We start from the raw sequence: 26998 nt of genomic DNA, 5'->3' as shown, positions 1-26998 counted from the left end.
CAGTTACAGTAGCTGTACCCAATGTCACCACTCGTTCACCGGTATATGTTTTAAGCTGCATAGAGCAAGACTTTAACTCTTGAACTTTTGCACGGTTCCACAATTTTGAGTACTCCTCCCTGTTCATTATGGTTACGCCGCATCCTGTATCCACTTCAAAGTTGACCTTAGAGTCATTTACTGTCAGTTGCAAAGTGATAGGATCCACTTTTGGAATGTTCTCTACCATACTATGCATTATGAACATGTCGTCTTCTTCCTCAGCTTCTCCGCTGATGTGATCTGCTCCCTGTTTTTTCACTTCTCTTTCTAGGTTTTGCTTTCCTCCCCCATTTGGTTTGTATTCCTCCACGGTCGCTTTTGCCCTGCATGCATGTTTTATATGTCCTTCTTTCCCACACTTGTGGCACTTTTCCTCCAGGAACCTGCATTCCCTCGCCAGGTGATCACCATTGCACCTATAACATGCCTTTACATGCTCACGTTGTGGTTTCTGATGCATATTTAACTTGTGCACAACAAACTGACCTCCAACTTGCTTTGTAGCAGCCCAGTCGGAACCTTGTATTTCTTTTACATCTTGGCTCGCTGTCTCTATGGCTTGAGCAAGTTCCAACGCTTTTTCATACGTAAGCCCAGTCTCGGACAATAATCTCCTCTGCATTCGATCATCCATTATCCCGCAAACCAGCCTATCTCTCAGCATGTCTTTCAGGTTGTTCCCGTAATTGCAATCATGTGCCAATTTTCTCAACACTGCTACATAATCCAATACAGTCTCTCCCGGTTTCCTGTTCCGTGAATTAAATTTGAAATGCTGTACAATCTCACTCGGTCTGGGATTGAAATGTTCCTTCAGCAAGGCCACTAATTCAGCAAATGTACTGTCTCCCAGCTTTGCAGGACTGCATAAGTTTCTCATTAAACTATACGTCTGACTTCCCACGGAAGTGAGCAAAATAGCTCTCCATTTTCCGATATCATCTATATCATTTGCTTCAAAGAAATGCATCAGCAACTCGCAGTACTCATCCCAGGTCTGAGTCTGAATATCAAAAGCAGAGATCTTTCCTACCATAGCAGCCATGATCGGTTATTCAGCGCTCTGTTATTTTTTTTTCTTCTTCAAGATGTGATCTGTTGATCCTCGTTGCCAATATGTGACATCCGAGTGGTAAGGTCCGAAACTGAGATAAGCGAGATCTTAAGGGAAAAAAAACAATTGTTTATTACACGGTGTAGCAGAGAAACATCTCTTACAGGCTGCAAGCAAAACACAGTATTTCTAACTGCACGATGCCAAGATGGAGGATTCACCTCTGAGTCATACACATAATGCAATGCCACATTACCTTAATAACTGGTGTACCAGGACATTGACTACATGACCCATTACCTTAAACACTGGTGAATATGATACCTTAATCTTTGGCTCCATCTGGTGGATAACTTAAACGTTACATCCCAGATTACTATACTCTCCATGAGGACTGAGGTTATCAGCCTCATTGCAGGGCTATGACATCAACACGCTACCGATGCATGACGTCATCATGCTACCGATGCTCTTAAAGGGACCCTGCCCCGATAACCCAACCAAGTACGTACATATAACAAAATTGGCTATACATAGTGAATTGTGTTTTGGTACATATAACCACATTGGCTATACATTGTGAATTGTGTTATTGTCCCTATGTGGTCCCCGCCACATACGTCCCCCAGAATTCACTAGCACTGGCAATGTCAGTCATTGGGGGGGCCGGATCACATGGTCGGAACGGCTCCTCATTTCCGGGGCGGGGACCGGGGGGTTCATCGGAGGGACCTCGGGCACTCGGTGGTGGACTGAGGGTGCAGAAACCGGAGGTCGGCCCTGCCTCGGGGGCTGTGCCAACTCAACGGGTCGGTCCAGATCCAGGTGGGCCGGCTTAAGACGGTCCACGGAAATGCAGTCCAGCTTACCACCGACATCCACTACGAAGGTCTTGTCCCCGGTTTCCAGGATGCGGAATGGTCCATTGTAGGGTGGCTGAAGAGGTTCCCGGTGGGCTTCGTGGCGGACAAAAACGTACTCCGCCGCACGAAGGTCGAGCGGAACGTGGGACTGCGGGAGGCTGTGCCGCGACGTGGGCACTGGCGCAAAAACCTTGGCGTTGTCCAGAAGGTCAGACCGCTGACGGGCTGTGGACCAAGGCTCTGTTGCATTGGGGACGAAATCCCCGGGAACCCGCAGCGGCTGTCCGTAGACGAGCTCGGCGGACGAGGCCTGGAGGTCCTCCTTGGGGGCGGTCCTGAGTCCCAGCATGACCCACGGGAGTCTGTCGATCCAACTGTCGTCCCGGAGGCTGGCCCGGAGCGCGGCCTTCATGGAGCGATGAAACCGTTGGCACAGTCCGTTAGCCTGAGGGTGGTATGCTGTGGTACGGTGGAGGCTCAACCCGAGGCCTCGGGCGACAGCATTCCAGAGCTCCGACGTGAACTGGGGCCCCCGGTTGGAGGAAATGTCAGATGGGGCGCCGAACCGGGTGACCCAAGTGCTGATGAATGCTCGAGCCACATCGGCGGACATCGTTGAAGACAACGGGATGGCTTCCGGCCATCGGGTGGTTCTGTCCACCATTGTGAGGAGGTGGGTGAACCCACAGGAGGGCGGCAGGGGCCCCACCAGGTCCACGTTAACATGGTCAAACCGCCTCTTGGGCACCGCGAAAGGCGCCAACGGGGCCTTAGTATGGCGATGTATTTTCAAGCATTGGCATACCACGCAGGTGCTGGCCCAGTCGCGATCGTCCTTCCTGAGCCCGTGCCAGATGAACTTAGCCGCCACCAGCTTCTGTGACGGCTTCCTGCCCGGGTGGGAAAGATTATGGACGGCGTCGAAATCTTGCCGTCTCCACCCGTCGGGCACGACGGGACGTGTCTGCCCAACGGAGACATCGCACAGGAACGTGGTGCCGGCATCGTCGAATGCGACGTCCACTAGTTGAAGGCCCATGACCGCTGTCCTGTAAGCCTGGACGTCCGGGTCGGAGGCCTGGTCGGCCGCCATGTGGGTGTAGTCGATGCCGAGGTGTACGGCGCTGGCGACGGCTTGAGAGAGACAGTCGGCGACGGGGTTGTCTTTCCCAGCCACATGCTGGATGTCCGTTGTAAACTATGAGATGAAGGCCAGCTGGCATTGCTGACGGGCCGACCACAGCTTGGAAGCTTTGGCCATGGCGAAGGTCAACGGTTTGTGGTCCACGAACGCTGTGAACGGGCGAGCCTCCAGTCGGAAATGGAAGTGTCGGACGGCAAGGTAGAGGCCGAGAAGCTCGCGATCGAAGGTGCTGTGCTTCCGCTCGTTGGGGTGGAGCTGCCGGCTGAAGAAGGCAAGCGGCTGCCAGGTGCCGTTGACCCACTGTTCGTGGATGGTGACGACCGCATAGTCCGAGGTGTCGGTGGTGAGAGCGATCGGCGCATCAGGTAACAGATGCACCAGCATGGTCGCGTTAGCCAGGGCCCTTTTCATGTCCGTGAAAGAATTGGCCATCTCCTTGGACCAGTCGACAGCGAGCTTGTCGGGCTTGCCTTTGAGGGCCTCGTAAAGGGGCCACATAAGCTGGGCTGCTCGGGGGACGAAGCAATGGTAAAAGTTCACCATGCCCAAAAACTCCTGCAGGGCCTTCACGGTGAAGGGTCGCGGGAAGTCCATCACGGCCTCCACTTTCGATGGCAGTGGCACCGCCCCGTCCTTCGTGATGCGGTGCCCGAGAAAGTCGATCGAGGACAGCCCGAACTGGCACTTGGCCAGGTTGACGATTAGGCCATGCTGGCTGAGGCATTGGAAGAGAGTCCGAAGGTACGACACATGCTCCGTCCTGGAGGCGCTGGCTGTAGTGTATGTACCTTTAAGAGAGAACTACTTTTACAGCTCCTGTATACTGTAGTACCGGCAGTGACCACACCTGTACATAAGCCTTGAGCATGCCTCTGTACCCCAAGTCTTGAGACTACCCTACTCCAGTAAATACCTGTTGATTGTTAAGTTACAGCATCCGTGTGGTTATTGAAAAACATCATACTCTCAGAATCACGGATCTAACAGTGGCGACGAGTGTCGATTCGAATCTACCTGCAACACTGCATTTCCCTTTGAGGATTCGCTCCGGGAGGGCGGTGGAAGAAAGTCGAGGCCAGAAACACAGGCGTTGACCACGAGCAACCGGCCAGTCGTCCGGCAGAGAGTGAACATCGCAGGGGAGGCTGTGGAGAGCCGGGCTTGGTTCCCCAGCCACGACGATCAGCAACAGACTGACGACAGGTACCAGGTACAGTGCAGACCCTTCCCGGACAGTGGCGGCTGGAGCCGACCGACGGCAGAGAAAAAGCCAAGCAGCATCGATGGGGTAAGATAGAGGGTGAAGCGCACAGGGCACAGCCGGGGGTTGAAAACCGAGCGGCGTCAAGGAAAAACAAAACGGAGAGAGAGAGGGGAAAGCAGCAGCCGGGTTCAGGACCGAGCGGCGGAAACGGGAAAGGCGCACAGAAAAAAAATGCGCAGAGCACAGCCAGGGATCAAGGGCTGAACAGTGTCCACGGGGAGAAGAAGGGAGAGCGCGGGAGACGCCATTGAGCCACGGAGAAGAAGGAAGAGCGCAGGAGACGCCATTTTTAGAAGCCGCAGCGGAGAAGAAGGGCGAGCGCGGGAAGGAAGGAAAGCACGGGAGATGTCATTTTGTGCCAGCAGAGAAGAAGGGAAAGCGCGGGAGACGCCATTTTTGACAGTTAAATCACACCCAGGGATGCTCAAGAGTGGCAGTATCTCTACGTTCGACAATGAAATCGAAGATTGGGCGACATATGTGGAACGTATTGAGGTGTACTGCAGGGCGAATGAAGTGCCAGATGCTAGGAAAGCACTGGTTTTGTTAAATTCCATGGGTGCAAAAACTTATGGGTTACTGCGAAACATAATAACCCCAGAGAAGCCTGTGAATAAGAATTTTGAAAGCATAGTAGAAATCCTACAGGACCACTTAAACCCCACACTGCTGCTGATAGCAGAACGATTTAAGTTCCATAAAAGGAACCAACACAAAGACGAAAGCAATGCTGAGTACTTAACGGAACTGCGCAAGCTATCAAAACACTGCCAGTTTGGAGTGGGACTAGCAGATACGTTAAGGGATAAGTTTGTGTGTGGGCTTCAAAGTGATGGAACCCAGAAACGGCTTCTATCAGAAAAGGATCTTACGCTGGACAAGGCTTTCAGTATGGCAGTATCACACGAAGCAGCTGCAAGGGTCGCTGCAGAGATACAACGGAGACCGCAAGAATATGGCACCAATGAAATGTCCTATGGAACAGGGAAGTGTTATCGCTGCGGCAGAACAACACACGACCAGAAGGATTGTTGGTTCAAGGACCAAGTGTGCAGACAGTGTGGAAAAGCAGGACACATAGCAAGAGTCTGCAGGTCTGGGAAGAAAACCAACAGCAAGAAATCTCCACAGGAGAAGTACAAAAATGTACACAAGGTGATGGACAGCAGTTCAGACGAACAGAAAAGTGACACAGACTCCGGAAGCAAGGAGCTGGGTTGTCTGAAACTACATAAGGTAACCAAAATGGAGGATCACCAGACTATCTGGGTTACACTTAAGACAGACGGAGTCCAACTGAAAATGGAATTGGACACAGGATCAGCCCTAACAGTCACAAACCAAAGGGACTACAAGCGGCTATTTTCACATATACCCTTGAAAGCTACAGAGATTGTCTTGAAGACGGACACGGGGCAAAAAGTCTACCCCAAAGGAAAAATAAGGGTGAAAGTGATATACAAAGGCCAGGAAATACCTAAAATGGACTTATGTGTATTGCCAGATGGAGGACCACCACTGCTAGGACGTGAATGGATCCGGAAGATACAATTAGATTGGCATTCCATACAGGCACTGAAGGTTGAGGCCAAAAAGGATGACGACATCACACCTGGACGACTGTCAAAAATGCTAACTGATGCAAAAGAAGTGTTCCAGGAGGGACTCGGAACACTAAAAGGCATAACAGCAACGATTAAAATAGAGGAAAATGCAAGCCCAAAGTTTCTTAGGGCCAGACCAGTGCCTTATGCGATCAGACCAGCCGTCGAAGCAGAGCTGGAAGGGTTGGAACATTTAGGAGTATTGTCCAAAGTAGACTGGAGCGAGTGGGCTACATCCATCGTTCCTGTAATGAAGAGGTCGTTGAGTAATACGCCTGGGGAACCAAAGAAGGTCCGCATCTGTGGGGATTATAAGGTGACAGTGAACCCAGTCCTTCACACGGTACAATATCTGCTTCCACGAATTGAGGATATTTTTGCCTCGCTATCTGGAGGTAAACGCTTCACCAAAATTGATCTAGCCCAGGCGTACTTGCAAATGGAGGTAGAAGAAGCCTCGAAACAATACCTCACGATCAACACTCATAAAGGTCTCTATCAATACAACCGGCTGGTGTTCGGGGTAGCATCGGCTCCGGCTATTTGGCAAAGAGCGATGGATCAAGTCCTGCAAGGGATTCCAGGGACCCAGTGTTATTTGGACGACATCCTGGTCACGGGCGAAAATGACAGTGATCACCTCGCCAACTTGGAGAAGGTGTTCACCAGATTAAAGGAATATGGGCTACGAGCTAATCGCCACAAGTGCGAGTTTTTCCAGAAGCAGATCTCGTATTGTGGCCACGTCATCGATGAAGAGGGGTTACATAAGTCCCCTGAAAAGATTGAGGCAGTAGTCAAGGCTCCAGCACCGGAAAATGTGTCACGACTGAGGTCGTTCCTCGGGCTGGTAAACTACTACCATAAGTTCTTACCAAATTTGTCCACGGTATTACACCCACTGAACACCCTACTGCAAACAGGGGTACCATGGAAGTGGAAGGACAAACGTAGACAAGCTTTCCAGAAGTGTAAAGAATTGATCACATCAAAAGAGGTGTTGGCCCATTTCAACCCAGCACTACCAATTCGTTTGGCATGTGATGCATCACCCTATGGTATTGGAGCGGTGCTGTCGCACAAATTCCCAGACGGGTTGGAGAGGCCAGTAGCCTTTGCGTCTCGGTCACTAACCTCAGCCGAGCGCAACTACGCCCAGATTGACAGGGAGGCCCTCAGCCTAGTATGGGGAGTAAAAAAATTCAACCACTATCTGCATGGGCAGAAGTTCACCTTGCTGACTGACCACCAACCACTTGTCTCTATCTTTAATCCTAAGAAGGGCGTTCCAGTGATGACTGCACAACGGTTACAAAAATGGTCCCTGTTTCTAGGGGCGAACCAATATGAAATAGAATATAAAGGCACGAAACAGCATGGAAACGCTGATGGGCTATCACGCCTGCCACTGCCTACTGTGGAGGAAGCACCAGCAGTGGACCCTATCGAGATATTTTATTCATCAATAATTGAACGATTGCCAGTAACGAACGCGGATATAGAGAAGGAGACCCGCAATGATCCGACACTGTCTCAGGTATATGATTTGACGGTGAGGGGATGGCCAACACATGGCGACTCACTGTTGCCAGCATTCTCATCCAGAAGAGAACAGCTGTCAGTATGCCAGGGGACAGTGATGTGTGGATCCCGAGTGGTGATTCCACCCAAGTTAAGGGAGAGAGTGCTAAATGAGCTTCATGAAGGTCATCTGGGAGGGGTGAAAATGAAAAGCCTTGCTAGGGCTTATGTGTGGTGGCCGGGGATCGATCAACAAATCGAGGACCTAACCAAGAGCTGCTCAGGATGCCAGAAGGTCCAAAATGCACCACCACATGCCCCTCTACACCCATGGGAGTGGCCCTCCTCTCCATGGCAACGGGTGCACATTGATTTTGCTGGTCCATTCATGGACTCAATGTTCTTAATAGCAGTGGATGCTCCCTCGAAATGGCCTGAGGTGATAAAAATGTCCTCAACCACTACAGAGAAAATGATTGCAGTCCTATGGACCATATTTGCCAGGAACGGCTTGCCAGAGCAGATTTGCTCTGATAATGGACCACAGTTTGTGTCCGAAGAGTTTCGGAAATTTATGAGAAGGAATGGGGTCAGGCATTACACATCCGCCCCTTATCATCCAGCCACAAATGGATTGGCTGAGAGGTTCGTACAAACCTTTAAAAAGGCGATAAAGGCCATGTGCAACGATGAAATTCCACTACAGCATAAGGTGGACAATTTCCTATTAGCCTACAGAAATGCAACACATGCAGTCACCAACCAGACCCCGGCCATGATGTTCTTTAACCGAAGGCTGAGATCTCGTCTGGATTTGCTCAGACCAAATGTGCAAAGAAATGTTGAGGATAAACAATTCCAGCACATCAATGAGAAGCCAACAAGGAGCTTCAATGTAGGACAACCAGTCTTGGCCCGTGACTACCGAACAGAGAAATGGCAACCCGGAACGATATGCACAAGGCAGGTGCCATTAATGTATACAGTGGATGTCGGGGAGAACATTGTGAGATGCCACGTCGATCAGATCTTACCGTCACAGGAACGAGTCAACCCCATGTCTCGAGTACCTAGGGATGAACCCGACATACCAGTAGCATCTACCTCAGAACCAGTTGCAGTGGAAACCGATGAACTAACCGACGAAAAGGGGCCAGAATCGCCTCCGCACCAAGAACAAGAACCTCAGGAAAGGCGCTATCCCGAAAGGATCAGGAAGCCGCCCCAAAGACTGAATCTATAAATGGACTATTGTTGTTTAATGTACATGTTAAAGTGTTAATTGTTATTTGAATGTTATGGGCACTGCTAATCTAAAAGGGGAGGAATTGTAGTGTATGTACCTTTAAGAGAGAACTACTTTTACAGCTCCTGTATACTGTAGTACCGGCAGTGACCACACCTGTATATAAGCCTTGAGCATGCCTCTGTACCCCCGGTCTTGAGACTACCCTACTCCAGTAAATACCTGTTGATTGTTAAGTTACAGCATCCGTGTGGTTATTGAAAAACATCATACTCTCAGAATCACAGATCTAACACTGGCGATGAGGATGTCTTCCAGGTATATGAACAGGAATGTCAGGTCCCGTAACATGGTGTCCATTAGTCGTTTAAAAGCCTGGGCGGCATTTTTGAGGCCGAATGGCATGTGGAGGAATTCGAACAGCCCGAACGGGGTGATCACCGCGGTTTTCGGGACGTCCTGCGGCCGGACAGGGACCTGGTGGTATCCCCGGACGAGGTCCACTTTCGAGAATACCACTTTCCCGGCCAGGCGGGCGGAAAAGTCCTGGATGTGTGGAATCGGGTAGCGGTCGGGAGTCGTAGCATCGTTGAGGCGCCGGTAATCGCCGCACGGGCGCCACTCGCCGCCTGGTTTTGGAGCGATGTGGAGGGGCGAGGCCCACAGACTGTTTGACCGGCGGATGATGCCAAGGCGCTCCATGGTGTCGAACTCGGCTTTAGCGATGGCGAGTTTCCCCGGGTCGAGGCGCCGAGCGCGGGCGTAGACGGGTGGACCGGTGGTCGAGATGTGGAGTTCTACCCCGTGTTTGGTGGCAGCGGACGAGAACGTGGACTTCGTGAGGTCCGGGAACTCGGCGAGGAGGCGGGAAATCTCGTCGGAGGCCGAGAGTGCGCTGGACAACTTCGTCGTGCTGGACCCGCTGAGGGAACGCGGGAGCGAGCTGCAAGTCTCAGCGTTGATGAGACGTCGGTTCTTGACGTCCACCAAAAGGCCATTGGCGTAGAGGAAGTCAGCGCCGAGAAGGGGGGTGGACACTTTTGCCGTGACAAAGTCCCAGGTGAACCGCTGCCTCCCAAAACAAAGCGCCATGCTCCGTTCCCCGAAGGTGCGGATGGAACTGCCGTTGGCGGCTTCGAGGACGGGGCTGTGGTTCCCCCCTTGCATGTCTATGGTTGACGCGGGCAGGACGCTCACCTGGGCACCTGTGTCGCAAAGAAAACGACATCCGGAGTCGGTGTCCGTAATAAATAACAAACTGCCTGAACGGCCGACAGCCATAGCAGCTGACGAGTGGTCTTTCGTTTGTTTCGACGTGGGAAAACTGCACGGGGCCGACACTTCCTGGCTTTGGGGCCGAACTGCGCGTGGTAGAAGCAGAGGCTTGGGGGCTGCCGCCGTTGGGCTGTATCGGTGGGGGCAGGGCTCCGCGTGGCCGTGTAGTACTGTTGCCCGGCGGAGAAAAATTTGTCGGCTCCTTGGCCAGGTCGCGGAAATCGGTAATGGAAGAGTTGGCTAAAGCCGACCGTACCTGACCTGGCAGCTGTTGAAGGAACAGTTCCTTGAAGAGGAAGCACGGCCTGTGTGTGCCCAGGAGGGCCAGGATGTAGTCCATCAGCTCCGAGGGCTTGGAGTCGCCAAGCCCGGGTAGAGATAGAAGCCGGCGTGCGCGCTCGGCTTCGGTGAGTCCAAAAGTTTCTAAGAGATGCGTTTTCAGCGTTTCAAATTTGTTGAGCTCCGTGGGGTTCTCGAGCAGGCTCACGACTCTGGCCGCGGTGAGCTGCCGAGAGCAGAGACGACGTAGTAGTACCTCGTGTCATCCGCGGTGATGTCCCGGAGTGCAAATTGAACCTCGGCCTGGGCAAACCAAGCAACAGCCTGTCGTTCCCAAAACTCAGGTAATTTGATGGAAACGGCGTTCGTCGCCATTTCGGATGCGGTCTTTGGAATCGTCCAAAAGAGCAGCGGGGTCACCAATGTTGGAGTCGCTAGAAATCAACAGGCTTTGAGACTTTTGTTGCAGCAAAGGTAAAACGCGTGTTACTTTATTCACTCTCCATGAGGACTGTGGTTATCAGCCTCGTTGCAGGGCTATGACATCATCACGCTGCCGACGCATGACATCATCACACTACCGACGCTCTTAAAGGGACCCTGCCCCGATAACCCAACCAAGTACGTACATATAACAACATTGGCTATACATAGTGAATTGTGTTTAGGTACATATAACCACATTGGCTATACATTGTGAATTGTGTTATTGTCCCTATGTGGTCTCCGCCACAACTCTTTAGCTTTAGCAGCATTTCTACAGCCCCATCAGAAACCCTGGCCACTCTCTGCCCTCCTTCACTCCTTCTTACATGTTACCGCCAGCGCCACCACCCCCCCAACCCCCACCCACCTAAATTTTACTTCACTGTCAATTAGAAGTAACACAATGTCTTTCCCTTTGAGCGGCAATAGGACTTTAAACCGCACAGCAGTGCATGAGTTCGCACTTCTCACAACGCGCTCCCAGTCAGAGGGGTTTCCAGTGCCTGGAGTTCACCAAGGAAAGTATAACGAGGCTGACCCTGGAAATTACATCGGGGTCACACCTGAGCATAGTGGGCGGGTGCGATTCATGTTCATGCCCAAGGGATCTCTCCTGTAAAGCACAGTAGAAGATTTTTATTGAATGCTTTGGTATTATATAGATGTTTTCCTAGTCTTACTCTTTTACAGGGACAGACTTTCTTTGAGTACTTTAATCCCCTTCATATTCTTTTTCCAGTTTCAGCTTTCATCCCAATTTATCTTTTCTGCCAAATTGTCCCTTAGATTTTTTATTCATTCTAATTGTCCACCTCCTTTTCTTTTCGAATAATTGTACTGAAATATTTGTTTTGTTTTTCATTGTGCTATTCATTTATGCTGCTTAATTAAAAAGAGTGGAACTGAGGACTTAGTACAAATATGGGTTGGAACAATATGCTTACACCTCTGCAATCTGAGTTTGAATCGAGCCCAAAATGCTGGGATCACATTTGCCTCCTAGCTGTTAGAATCCATTGCAAAGTTTGATCTTCCTGACCCAGCCAATGCTTTATGCCCAAAGGCTAAAGACAAAAATCTGCCCCATGGTGTTTTGCGAAGCATTTTATCATCTATTACTATAATTATCCTTATAACCAACAATCCTTTACATTGCCATATATTTGTGCGTCAATTTAATTAATTAATTTTCATAACATCAGCTCCATTTAAAGTTCATCACAAGTATCTGCAATGTAATAGAGAAACAAATTCTGAGCTCTATTTTTGGTTGAGACATAAATGCAAATCTATGAAACGACACATGTTTCTAAAGCAATCTAGGTTTAACCAAATTTAGTACAACTCAACCATTGCCGCTAAACACTGATACCGCAGTATCTATCTAAATATATGACCACTATTATATTTTGTTCCTAAAATACATTTTCAGATAGATATCTGCAGATAAAAATTTCTTATAGATTACTCTTGGTCACTAATGAATCTATAAATAGCCTTTTCCTGTTGTCCTGATTGAATCTAATTGGAGGAACAGGAATCTAATTGGAGGAACAGGAAAGGTTCTGTCACTCAAAAACTCAGATGAGGGTGATGTACAAGGGTAATTAATGTTACAGACAACTTGTAGTTAAATCGGAATTAAGACCGCTGGTTTACTATTGTCATGGAAAAATGAACAGAATCCCTAAAGCATCAGCAAAATTCCCAGAATTTCATGTCATAAAAATGGAATTAAACTTAGTCAGTCATCATAACCCAATTGTCTTGATCATGATGTGGTGGAAACAATTCTCCAGTATCAAAGTTCAAGTACTGACTCACATTTACCATTTCATCTCAAAAAATAAGCACCAAAGTGATTATGTTCCATTCACTGACAACAACACATTTCTTGCTACAGGGTGCATTTGTACAACAATGTTTCTCCAAAGTGGTTTCTGCTTCCCATTCATGCTAAAGCTACGGTACCATCTGGTATCAAGTTCTGAAAGAAGCAGTATGAGATGCTCTGCAAGGGCTACACTCACACCACTTCAGTTTGATCCTGCATGGTGTGTAAACCCAGGCTGGTGTCAATCTGGATTTAAAAAGTTCCCATTGGGTCAATTGGACACCCTGGAAAAAACCTGCCTGGTACTAATTCCAATGTTTAGACCACGCAGACACTGCTGCCTACGCTCTTAAAATATATGCGTAGTTTTCTCCTCAGCACTGCCTCTCCCCACTACACTGATTTATTTTAGTGGATTTGGGGTAGGGAGGGCAGAAAATTGCTTAGGGACACACTCCACTGAGCCCCCAAATCCTGCTGCCCCCCCCTGCAATTTCCTGTTCCCCAGGCCAAGTATCGTTCATTACACACTCTCATATATGAGCAGTATATCGAAACATCATGCAAATAAAAAAAATATAGCCCCCAACATATTTCCCTCTGTTTGAATGCTGGACACTAAAAATACCTGTTAGGCCCAGGTGTCCAGTGCTCTAGCATTGGCAGAGGGGACCCCAGAGATTTTTGTATTCAGCCAGGTGCAGAACATTTCCTTGAATAGGCCGTAACGTTTTAAGTAATATTTCTCTTCTTTTTCAGGCAGTATGAGGCTACCAAAACAAACGTCCACCCTCAATCTGACTCAAATCCCCAGCGGAGGCTGGGGTGAAAGTGGGGGGACTCACCTCCAAAACCTAAGTGACCCGAATGCCGGAAGATTGTATGGGGTCAGAGGTTCATTCCCATTGTGAGTGGAGGCCTCGTCCTCTCTCTTTCCCAAGATGCATACCAATCAAGGAAGGGCAGAAGGTCTCGCCCAAAAATGTTGCCCATTGGGAGTGGAGCTCTGTGCAAGTGTATAACCACACATGGTTCCACAGCAACAGCATAGGTGCACCATTAGATAGGTTGTTAAAAGCCTTTTGTTGTTAGGTGGTGATATCATACTTCCTGTTACAACAAGCTAAAACATGTGGGAAATAATAGTGTAAACATTAAAGCGTGGGGTTAAACTTTAAAAAAAATCCGTATAACAGGTTTTTAAAAAAGGTTGACTAGGAATTTTGTGCATGATAATATGTAGCCTACAATTTAATGGGGGAAGACATTCATTTATACAGAGCTCCTGGATTTTTCATATCATTTCAGCCAACAGCGAGCAGCTGATTTCTTCACAAAAGCCAATAATTCCTCTCAGTCAGTGGGCAACATTCACTTTTAAACTGATTTAGCTTGCAGAGGTGAAATGATGAAAGTGAGTGACAGGATTATTCTGTGTAAATTGTCTTAATCCTGAAGTTTCCCCGTCAATTTAAGCATTCAGGGCCAGTACTACAAACAGTAATCATCTAAATATAGTGGGGGTGATTTTCATCCAGAAGTCGGGAAGGAGGCGGGCCTACAACTTTCGGGGTTGTAGACCCGCCTCCATCGAGATGCGGCCAATCCACGCGATTTTAACTTGATTGACCTTGTTGAGCCCGCCCAATGGGCTCAGCAGGCCAATTAAGGGCCACCCAGCAACAGCTGACGTCACAGACTGAAATTTCATCTGTCAAGATGTTTTGACAGATGAAATATCAGTGTTTCACAGCTGTTTGAAGCTGTCAAACACTGACAGTCTTACTTCTAACCTGAGTCCTTCTACACAGACTCAGGTAGAAATCTCACTGGCACAGAAAGCTACAGGCTGTCACTTTTGACAGATCGCAGCCATTCTGCTTTCTGTGCCGGTTAGATGATGGACTCCCGAAACCTAGAGGAAGGAAGGCTGTAAAGGTAAGTACAGGTAATTTAAACTTCTTTACACACTTTAGACACACCAAACACACTTACTTTTGCACTCATGCACACATCACTCACCTGAACATGACATCTCGACCCCTCCAAGTCCTTCAACCCGACGGCCCGACTCCTCTAACTTGGCGTGGTTTGGAGCCATTGGGAATCCCACACTTCAAGCTTTAAAATAGGGATTAGGCTAAAAACTGCTTGTTAACTACCTGTTAACAGGCAGTTAATTGGCACTAATCCCTTCCTGCCTCGGGTAGGCGGGTCCCAGTGCGGGGCGGGTACCCGCCTCCTTTGACACTTACATGGAGGCGGGTTGGGGCGGGATGGTGTCGGGGTCCCCAAATTCGGGACTTTAACCCCCCGCACGCCTCCAATCCCGACTCCACGGGTCAATGAAAATCGACCCCAGCGAGTCTTGCAGCCTCCCTTCAGCCATGCCCAGCAGCCCCCACAGTAATTCACTGGTGTTACAGTGACAGAGAAATGAGGGAGTTTATCGTTATGCTATGTGGAGAAAATGCCATTTTAAAAATTATTGTTGCATTTTACAAATTGTAACAGTCAAATCACTATTTTTATAACACTACTGCTTATTGAATTAAATGTTATATTTACTGTGTCCCATTTTATCCTGTTCTTTTTCAGCTTTTCATCTTTTTCTGCATGTATATGTGACCTCTGTCTCCCTAAAGTATGTTTTGCAGCTTATTTGAATTTTCAGTTCCTCATTTACTTCGCTCTGCATTTTATTATTCTGCACTATTACCTTATGCTATCTAGACAGAACAGTACATTAATCTTAAATTGAACAAATCTTTGTAATTTCCTCAGATGTCTGAAAATTTGGTACCATTATATATTCTTACAGTGTATAAAGTACTTGGGTTAGAACTTTTTTTTAAATTCGTTCCTGGGATGTGGGCGTCACTGGCAAGGCCAGCATTTATTGCCCATCCATAATTGCCCTTGAGAAGGTGGTGGTGAGCCACCTTCTTGAACCGCTGCAGTCCGTGTGCTGAAGGTACTCCCAGAGTGCTGGTAGGGAGGGAGTTCCAGGATTTTGTCCCAGCGACGATGAAGGAACGGCGATATATTTTCAAGTTAAGATGGTGTGAAACTTGGAGGGGAACTTGGAGGTGATGGTGTTCCCATGCACCTGCTGCCCTTGTCCTTTTGGGTGGTAGAGGTCGTGGGTTTGAGAGGTGCTGCCGAAGAATCCTTGGTGAGTTGCTGCAGTGCCTCTTGTAGATGGTACACACTGCAGCCACGGTGTGTCGGTGGTGGAGAGAGTGAATGTTTAAGGTGGTGGATGTGGTGCAAATCAAGTGGGCTGCTTTGTCCTGGATGGTGTCGAACTTCTTGAGTGTTGTTGGAGCTGCATTCATCCAGGCAAATGGAGAGTATTCCATCACACTCCTGGCTTGCACACAGCAAGTTCCACAAACAGTAATGTGATAATGACCAGATAAACTGTTTTAGTGATGTTGATTATGGTGGAAAGGCTTTGGGGAGTCAGGAGGCGAGACACTCACCACAGAATACCCAGCCTCTGACCTGCTCTTGTAGCCAAAGTATTTATGTGGCTGGTCCAGTTAAGTTTCTGGTCAATGGTGACCCCCAGGATGTTGAAGGTGGGGGACTTGGCGATGGTAATGCCATTGAATGTCAAGGGGTGGTGGTTAGACTCTTGCTTGTTGGAGATAGTCATTGCCTGGCACTTGTGTGGCATGAATGTTACTTGCTACTTATCAGCCCAAACCTGAATGTCATCCAGGTCTTGCTGCATGCGGGTATGGACTGCTTCATTATCTGAGGAGTTGCAAATGGAACTGAACACTGCAATCATCAGCGATCATCCCCACTTCTGACCTTATGATGGAGGGAAGGTCATTGATGAAGCAGCTGAAGATGGTTTGGCCTAGGATTCTGCCCTGAGTAACTCATGCAGCGATGTCCTGGTGCTGAGGTGATTGACCTCCAACAACTACAACCACCTTCCTTTGTGCTAGGTAAGACTCCAGCCAGTGGAGAGTTTTCACCCCGATTCCCATTGACTTCAGTTTTACCAGGGCTCCTTGATGCCACACTCGGTCAAATGCTGCCTTGATGTCAAGGGCAGTCACTTTCACCTCACCTCTGGAATAATGAGGTCTGGAGCCACGTGGTCCTGGCGGAATCCAAACTGAGCATAGGTGAGCAAGTTATTGGTGAGTAAGTGCTGCTTGATAGCACTGTCGATGACACCTTCCATCATTTTGCTGATGATTGAGAGTAGACTGATGGGGTAGTGATTGGCTGGATTGGATTGTCCTGCATTTTGTGGACAGGACATACCTGGGCAATTTACCACATTGTCGGGTAGATGCCAGTGTTGTAGCTGTACTGGAACAGCTTGGCTAGAGGAGCGGCTAGTTCTGGAGCATGAGTCTTCAGCACGACAGCCGGGATGTTGTCAGGGCCCATAAACTTTGCTGTATCCAGTGCGCCCATCTCTTTCTTGATATGTCGTGGAGTGAATCGAATTGGCTGAAGACTGGCTTCTGTAACAGTGAGGACCTCAGCAGGAGGCTGATATGGATCATCCATTTGGCGCTTCTGGCTGAAGATGGTTGCAAACGCTTCAGCCATGTCTTTTACACTTACATGCTGGGCTCCGCTATCATTGAGGATGGGGATATTCATGGAGCCTCCTCCTCCCGTTAGTTGTTTAATTGTCCACTGTCGGGGGTTTTGCACAGGCGTGTTCGGGTCAGTCAGCTTTGCCTCTGACTACCTTCCTTGAGCGGTTCGAATCGCTCGCCCCCTGGGTTCTGGACACTGGACTTAGATACAGGCAGCGATACAGAGAAAACTCGAGTAGACAGGTGGTTGGATGCAAGCAAAACCAAGATTTTATTGAAGACGAAAATTTGATACAATCTTATGGAAAATTATTAGTGTACACTTCTACAGGCAAAAATTACAAGAGAGTCATAATAATACTATACTTATACAGGGAATGGGGAGCACACGGCATATCGAGGGAAAACAACTATCTTAACAATCCCCTTATCCTTAACCCACCCCCTATACCTAACTAGGTTAATCTATGAGGGGTCAGAATTCATGCTCACCAATCAAAACAGCGGTTGGGTTCGGGGTTCGCTCTTGGTGCTCTCTGGGGCCTACCGTCATCATGTGGGCTCCGGGTGCTGCAAGGGCATTGTCCAGGTTCGAGTACCCCAAAGTTACAGTCTCTGCTTGGGTACTTTACCTTGCAGGGATGATTCTTCGCTGACAGCTTGAGTTTGCATGAAGATACTCGCAGGTCGGCTGAGGCTGAAGGCCCGATGATTCGAAGCCTACCCTCAGTTGGCCTTCCCCGGGTGGTCTTCCTCCTCCCCTCATCGCGTCCCGCTTCGCCTGGCCTGAATTGCCCGTGTTCACCCGACCCGGTGTCGGGGCGAGTCCAGATGGAGTTGGAGAGGGCACAGGCAAAGGCCAGGGGGTAAGCGCGGGACGGGGGAAGAGCAGCAGCCACGAGGGCGAGGGGCCGAAGAACCAGGGAGCGGCAGTACCAACAGCAGCAGAGCAGCAGGGCAGGAGTTCCTTCTTCTTCCGATTGCTACCTGGGGGCCTTCAGTTATACCTTCGTCGAAAAACCCTTATCTGCCCGCCAAATCAGGTTAGTTCTTTGTTTTAATTTTGGCGGGCTAGTTAAAATAATGGTAGCAATCTATACTGATGGTTTTTAGATGGCCGGTAATTGCATCTACCGGCCCGATAATTGACTCGTATTGTCCTGAAAGTCCTTGATGGGCTGGTCCAGCCTCGATGGATGTGTTTTAATCTGTTTCCGATTATGTATGCAGACTGTTTGATGGCTTTACCTGTAGGCCTCATTGAATTTAAATCTGCCTCTAATTCAGCCTAATACATAATTCACAGTTTGTCTGGGTCCCAAAGCACAAAGTTCTTTTCACAGGAAACCTGCAGCCTTCGTTTCGATTTACCTCAAACTGCCTGGGCTGCAGAATCCATTTTGAAGACCCATAGGCTTTCTGCCATGAGGCACGGACGCCATCTTGGGTACCCTTTTTAATTTCAAAAGAAATGTCCACGCAGGGTCCCTTTTATCGATAATAACCTTGGGGAAATGCACAAATTTTGCAAATCTTACACCACTACCATTCACGACTGGATGTGGCAGGACTGCAGAGCTTTGATCTGATCCGTTGATTGTGAGATCACTTAGCTCTGTCTGTAGCATGCTGCTTCCGCTGTTTGGCATGAATGTAGTCCTGTATTGCAGCTTCCCCAGGTTGGCAGTGATTTTTAGGTACGTCTGGTGCTGCTCCTGGCATGCTCTTCTGCATTTTTCATTGAACCAAGGTTGGTCCCCTGGCGGGATGGTAATGGTAGAGTGAGAGATATGCCAGGCCATGAGGTTACAGATTGTGGTAGAATACAATTCTGCTGATGGCCCACAGCACCTCATGGATGCCCAGTTTTGAGCGGCAAGATCTGTTCTGAATGTATCCCATTTAGCACAGTGGTAGTGCCACTCAACACGATGGAGGGTGTCCTCAGTGTGAAGATGGGATTTCGTCTCCACAAGGACTGTGCGGTGGTCACTGCTACCAATGCTGTCATGGACAGACGCATCTGCGACAGGTAGATTGATGAGGACGAGGTCAAGTAGATTTTTCCCTCGTGTTGGTTCTCTCACCACCTGCTGCAGCCCTAGTCTGACAGTTATGTCATTCAGGACATGGCCAGCTCAGTCAGTAGTGGTGCTACCGAGCCACTCTTGGTGGTGGACATTGAAGTCCCCCACCCAGAGTACATTCTGTGCCCTTGCTACCCTCAGCGCTTCTTCTAAGTGGTGTTCAACATGGAGGAGTACTGATTCATCAACTGAGGGAGGATGGTAGGTGGTAATCAGCAGGACGTTTCCTTGCCCATGTTTGACCTGAAGCCATGAGACTTCATGGGGTCTGGAGTCAATGTTGAAGACTGTAACTCTCCTGGGTTTGCAGCACTCCCTTGATTGCATGAGACTGTGATACATTATCCACCTGACATGATGGCATGTTTCCCTGTGCAAACCATCCTTAAATTTGAGCCCAGTCCAGAAACTTTTCTCATACCTTATGCAAACAGTTTGCTCTCTGTGAACCAAAACTTGACCTTATTCATGAAGTGTCTGTAATAGCATGGCCCGGATGAGCAATGAGCCCTTTTTTTGCTAATAGGAATTCCACTGCATTTCATGACATGGCAAAAAGCAATAAAATAAATAACTTTCATTTATATAGTGCTTTACACATCCTCAGCACATCCCAAAATGCTTCACAGGCAATGAAGTACTGTTGAATTGTAGAAATTGTTGTAATGTGGGGAAACACAGTAGCCAATGTGTAGAAATTGGAATAAACAATTGCTTTTCTGGGAGAAATAATAATCTGATTCCTTAGCAAGCCATCAGGATATAATCTGTGCTGGATTATCAGAAGCAAATACCCACAGAGTCGCGTTCCACCTCTGCATGCCACAGCCAGGTCAAAACCAAACTGAGTAAAAGTTAGCAATTCTGTGAATTTTTTCCCCATGGATTTACCTTTTACCTAAAAGTAGTTTCTTACCAAGTAATTCTCAGTAGTACGTATGTATGAGGTTTAATGGGGAAATACACTACATAACAATCAAATAAGATGACAGCTTCCCAGTTCTTTGCAGTTAAAATATTAGCATGCTACGGATTCTTTGTCTCTTCAAAGCATTATTCAAGAAGTTCCTTAAAGTAACATGTTGGCTTGTTTAGTGACTGCATAACTCCCATTTTGAGTGTTGTGTTTTCAAAACCTATTTAAACTATAAGATACAGTAAAGAAACAGTGAGAAACCATGGATAGAATATCCTATTTTTTGGTCACCCTGAGCTTACATTGTAACACTTCTAGACTTGAAATGTTCCCTTGGCTGTTTGTCCATTTATCTTTAGTGGTGCAGCTTCTATTCTGAATAGGAGCCTTCGCTTGTGCTAATCATTTGCCGAAGAGAGACACATCTGTCTGCCGATACAGGTGCATAGAATCATAGAAATTTACAGCAGAGAAGGAGGCCATTCAGCCCATCGTGTCCATGCCGGCCAACAAAGAGCTATCCAGCCTAATCCCACTTTCCTGCTCTTGGTACGTAGCCCTGTAGGTTATGGCACTTCAAGTGCTTATCCAAATACTTTTAAAATGTGATGAGGGTTTCTGCCTCTACTGCCCTTTCAGGCAGTGAGTTCCAGACCCCCGCCACCCACTGGGTGAAAAAATTTATCCTAGATACTGGCATGTGGGTGCAGAGCACCTCTCATGGAGCCTGGCCTGCCTGGCATCTCTCCACACGTCCTCCTTTATGTAAAGTAATCATTTGGATATTAGAAGGGTATCTGGAGTCTTCTTTTGGAACAAAGGCCATGCTGGATTGTATAACTTGTGGCAACAAAGGATTTTTCCTATCATTAAATAATCTTATGTTTGTAAAGACAGAAACTTGAGGTTGGAAACTAAATTAAAAGGAATTAAGGATGGGTTCAAGAGGTAAGAATAGGACTAACTAACTCCTGTAGGTTATACATACTTTAATTAGTTGTAGACGCATTTTTGTCTGGAATGTTAATAAGCATGGATCGAGTGTGTCCAATGTATTTATCTCCATTTGAGTAACAAATATAGTTTATTAATTAAGGCATGATAAATTACATGAAATTTTCTCATAAAGATTATCATGTTTACCCAAAAGGGTACGGTAGCCATGTGGTTATGATACCGGACTAATAATCCAGAGGTGAAATAGAACTTAATAAATCTGGTCATTTGTGGGCTAGCACCAAATAAATGGCCATGAAAGCTGTTGGATTGTTGGAAAAAAATCAAATGATTCACTAGTGTTCTTCAGAGGAGGGAACCTGCCACCCCTACCCTGTCTGGCCTACACACAACTCCAGTCCCACAATATATGGTTGGCTCTTAATCACACCTGAAGTGGCACCCACCATCAACTAGGGATAGGCAATAAATGTGGCCTTGCCAGCATCGGTCACACCAGAGAATAAAAATAAATACATTTGGAACCATCACAAATTTTGTACAATGTACAAAATATGGTTCTGAGCTAGGAAAATCGAAGAATTGTAACAAAAAACTTTATGCTCTCCAAATGTTGGTCAGGCATCAATGCATATTCATACTTCACAACTAGACTAATGCCTTGGATTTTCTCTATTTCTGTATTACAGTCAAAGTGGTCGCTGTTGTCTTGTACAGTTTAACTATTATAGCAGCCTACTATTATTCTATGATACAGTGCAGGGCCTGAGAGCACTCGTAACTAAGTTGGTATGGGCTGACCACCATGAAAATAGAGCCAGTCTCTATTATTTTTGCATGACATTTATATTATGTCAGTCTGTTTTTCTTGTGTACGTGTTGCTGTTTTACATTAAAATAGAACTACCTTCTTGAGGATATAAACAATTGTCACACTAAGTGGTAATAAATCAAGGAGACAGCCTAAGCAGCCATAAATAAACTCCTGTAATTTGGCAATTTATGTCTATTCCCATTGCACTTCATTTATTTTCTTCTCCCCTTTGTCTAGTGTTTCCATTTTTCAGTGGCTGTGTTTTCTCTCTTTGTTTCTATTTTCTTGTTCTGTTTCTACTTGTTTTTTTTAAACTTCTGATTTATTTTTGTGTCAGTATTTTTTTTGCCTGTGCCATACTCGTGTGGAGTATAAACGCCGGCATCGACCAGTTAGACCGAATGGCCTGTTTCTGTGCTGTAAATTCTATGTAATATTGTTTACTTATATTTCCAGTGACTTTCTCTGCCATGATAAATTAGCCAGCAGAAACTAAAAGCTGGACAGTTATCACGTAGGAGCAAGGGTCAGTCCAGGTTAAATCAAATGAGTGAACATGCAGGTGGAGAATATTCATTCTTCTGCTTGGGACTTGGGAACTAGAACCCAAGAGGATTGGCAGTTATATTCAGCATACTTTACAATCTGCATGATCACAATATAGGGTGAGATAATGCCAGATATCCAAAACAGGAGAAATACAGATACATTCTTTTATAAGTCGAGCATATTTCTTCTTTAAATGTTCACAAACAAACCACAATGTAAAGGAGAAATGGTACGCTGATGATAAAATGATCTAATGTCACTTATTTTTAAGTATGGTGTGGTAATGCACACTTCAGTCCATTAAAAAAAAACTATGGGCTCGATTTTGCCAGTGTGGGCGGACTGGGGCGTGTCAGGTGGGATTCGTGTCAGGACCCCGACTCCAAAGTGAAGTGTTGAAAAATTGCGATTTTCCCCTAATTAGGCAATGTATTTCCAGCGTGTGGGAACCCCTGGCCCAATTAGTCTTTTCATACAGACAGTCGCCTCCGATGACGTCATCAATGCTGGGGGATTTAAGACCTGCAAGCAGCCTTGCTTCTTCTGGAGACTGGAAACGCTTTGGAAATTGTATGAAGGACTTCATTTACCAGCCATGTCCACCAACAAGCAAAAGTGTGTGCCTCGCTTTGATGAGCCCTCCCTCCAAGCACTGGTGCAGGGAGCAAGATCTAATAAGGAGCTGCTCTTCCCTTTCTCAGGGAGAAAAAAACCACCCCAGCAGTCTAAAGCTGTGTGGCTGCAAGTGGCCGAGGAGGTCAACTCCATATCAATGAGCCGCAGAACCTGCCTGCATTGCAGGAAGAGGTTTCATGATCTTCTCCGCACAGGAAAGGTGAGTATGACTTTCCCATCACCCTCAATTTGATCCCCATCGCCTCTCCTCACCAGCACTCTGCTTTGCCAACCTCTTCCTCCACATCCCACTTGACACTAACATCCCTGCACCCTTATCCATTGCCTCACTCTCTATGGTCACATTCACTTAACTATTCGAACATGTAGCCCTCACACTCCCTATCACTGTGATGCAACAAGAACTTACAACACACAGGGAGGGCCCTTTGTCTCCTTCTACGCATCTATGCTATGCATTATCTACACTCACTCCTTCGTTCTCACTCAAACTCCACTTGTGTCCCTCATTGCAGGAAAAGAGAGCCCACAATAAGAGGGAAAGAGCCATGACAGGAGGAGAGCCACCCTCAGTAGCCCAGCTCACCGCCTGGGAGGAGGCAGCCCTGGAAATCGCCAGGATCAAGGATGATTCCCAAGTGGGGGATGGACAGACGGGTGCATCACAGCAAGCTGGTGACAGAATAGTTTGGCATCTCTCTCATTGACATTGCATGAGTCACTGATAATGATTCTGATGCTCTAACAGATTGGCCTAGAAATTCAGTTGCGTTTGCGCCCAATTAGGGGCGAAAGAGTGGCTTGCGACGGAAGTTGCGTCGCGCCCGAAATTAGGTGGGCCCTAACATCGGCGTTAGCCGGTAGCGCTGCGCCGGCACCGATGACGTCATCAGTGTGCGCAGTGCCCCGGTACCGCCCGAAACCACGCCGATCCCCATCTTCAGTAGTGGCCGCCTCTTCCGTGGCGGGCGCTAACAACATCGGGAGACCGGGTCCTTACTGCAGCCTTAGCGGCGCAAGTTAAAGTGGAGGTGCGGGGCGGCCGCTTTTTCGGCGGCCGCCTGCCCGCACCTCCTTCCCCGGCCTCCTCCACCACCCCCCCCCCGCGGCATTGCCGGCTGGTTTCCGTGGAGCCCGGCACTTCTCCGTTGTGCCGGGCTCTTTTGCCGGCACTTGCAATCGGGGCTCCGGCCGTTGCAGGCACCTCCCCCTTAAGAGAAGGGGGAGGCCTGCAGTACAGCAGCCTGCCGCACCGCATCGGGTGGCGCAGCGGGACTGGGAGCACTGAAATTCACTTTCAGCGCCCCAAGCGGGGCGGACACACCCTGTACCAGCGCCCGGTTCCGCTTTGGGGCGCTGAAAGTGAATATGGGGCGGGCACAACTGGCTCCGCGGCGGGCGCAAAATTTTCGGCGCAAACGTGCTGGCGGGGCTATACCCAATTTCTAGGCCCTTGACTTATGGTCATCTGCACAATTCAATGTGCATGTAACCTTGACCTCACATCTCTAACTCTTTCCTTTACTCCCCCACAAGACCATCGAAAGTCCCCGTCCCCACTGTCCAGGAAGAAGAGCCTGAGCTTCCAGACTCCTCAGAGGAAGCTGCAACCTCTGAGGGCGCAGCATCAGCAGAATTCAGCACACCCAGCACCAGCACAGGCACTCACACCTCAGTGGGACCTTCACGAGATAGAATAGTGTTGGCACAAGTTAGCATCAGCAGATGCTGGAGACAGGGACAGCAGTGGAGAGTCCTCGTCGGAGGACGCAGGACTATGCTAGCTCGGCTCAGCTGCATGTTGACCCGGGTCCATCCAGAAAGAGAGCGGTGCTGGAACTCCAGGAACAGGTGCAGGAGTATCTGGCAGGTTTTGTCTCCAGGGTTGCTGCGAGTGTGGAGCGAATGGAGGAGTCCATCGCGAACATGAGCAGAGCCTTTGTGGAGGCATTGGCGCATCAATGCATCACCACAGAAAGGATGGCAACCTCCGTGGAAAGATGGCTAACTCCATGGTAAGGCTGGCTACCGTAGAGGAGAGGTTGGCTACGGCCATGGAGGAGCTTAGTCACCAGGGTCTTGAAAACATGGTCATTGTTCAGAATAGACTAACATCTCTTGAGGAGCGATGGTCAGCTATTGAGCATAGAAATCAGACCTTCATGGAAGTCCTCTGGAGTAGGACTTCCAGTGCAGAAACAGGTTCTCATGGCCCCCCTGAAGTGCAGCAAGGTGCTGTCAAGCCACTTGCTAGCTCTGAAGGGGGGCTGACCCATGAGAGGGATATTGGTGGCAGACAACAAGGAAGTGGGGGCTCCTCTCCAAGCGCTCACACGACCATGCCACTGCAAAGCCCTCGGTCAGAGTTCCACCAGATTCCTCACCTAACTGAGATGTGCATCTCATCCCCTGCACAGCCACAGGAGCAGCAGACTGTTGCCGAGTCCTCACAGGTTCGCAACCCCAGAGGGCGCCCGCCAAAGGTGTCGAGACAGGAGCAGCAAGAAAGTGAGCAAGGGGGCCTCTACACCTGCTGAAGCCACAGGGGAAGCACCACGTAGGAGCAGGCATAAGAGGAAGATAATGCACAAGTAGTCACAAGGGTAGTCACTTGGGTGTAATGTGTTTATTTTTGAAATGCCATCAGTTGCTTGTTGTCATAAAAAATTCTGATGGCAAACTGTTGAAGTTGTGGCATGTGTCATTTCGCTAATGGGACTTCCACATTGAGGGCTTAGAGCGACTTGCAGAGGTCACTATGGTGCTCAGAGTGATAGGTATCCGTAGGTTCTTGGCCATTGTCGATGATCTGACAAGAAGGTGCGAGGCAAAGGTGTTTGATTGTGGAGACTAAGCAAATCTGACCAACATGAGTGCGTCCCTTGCATCCCGGGCAGCAATGTGGTCGCTTGCTGTCGCCTTCTGGCCTGTGCAGCTTCAGGTGGGTGAGCAGCAGCTGGGCATTCCTGTTGTTGCTGCTGATGTTGGTGCTGCTGTTGTTCATGGTTCTGCTGCTGCCACGGCTGGTCTTCGTCCACATCTGATGTCTAGGAGGAAAGGAAATAAATGGTTCCCATGCTTCTGGTATATGCCCCAGTTGAGGAAGCGCTCAGTCAAGGTGGCGAGAGGGGTTTCAGGCTCCAAACTTCCACAACAATGGGTATGCCTGCTAAAAGTTCCCCCAGACCTGAGACAACAAAGTTCTGCCACCTGCAAATGATGATTGCTGAAAACTCCTTTTTAATGGTGGGGCTGCAGCTGTTAGTAAGCAGTCCAGTTGTGAGGCCACCAGGATTCACTGGCGTGTCCCAGAGGAGATGTGCAGGACGTGGAAAAAGTGGTAAAATCAGAAAGGCCTCTCAAAGTGGGATTATATAGGCAATTAAGTGGTTGTTAAGGGCCTTAAGGGCTTATCCCGCCTCTTGGAGGCGGGATGGAAACGGAGTCAGAAAACAAGCATGTGGGAAAATTGCTTGGAGGCGGGATGGAGGCGGGATCAGGCCCACCCGCCTTTTTTTTGCGATTTTAGCAGCTCACATGCCTCCAATCCCGCCTCCTCGGACCTGGCAAAATCGAGCCCTATATTGTTGACAGCAAGACGCACTGGAAAAATCGAGGTTTAAAAGATTATGTAAAATGACACGTTAGTTTATTCCTTCATCAGCAGCTTGATCTTCACCGCACGTCAATTACAAGAGAAATGCAGGGAACAGCACCAACCGCTGTACATGGCTTTCTTTGATCTCACAAAGGCCTTCGACACTGTCAGCCGTGAGGGATTATGGAGTGTCCTCCTCAAATTCGGCTGCCCTCAAAAGTTTGTCACCATCCTCCGCCTGCTTCATGACAACAT

Source organism: Somniosus microcephalus, chromosome 4 (assembly GCF_052327205.1).
Source record: "Somniosus microcephalus isolate GS21.2 chromosome 4, FLI_Smic_1.0, whole genome shotgun sequence".
Classification (NCBI taxonomy): Eukaryota; Metazoa; Chordata; class Chondrichthyes; order Squaliformes; family Somniosidae; genus Somniosus; species Somniosus microcephalus.
This window is presented reverse-complemented; position numbering follows the sequence as displayed.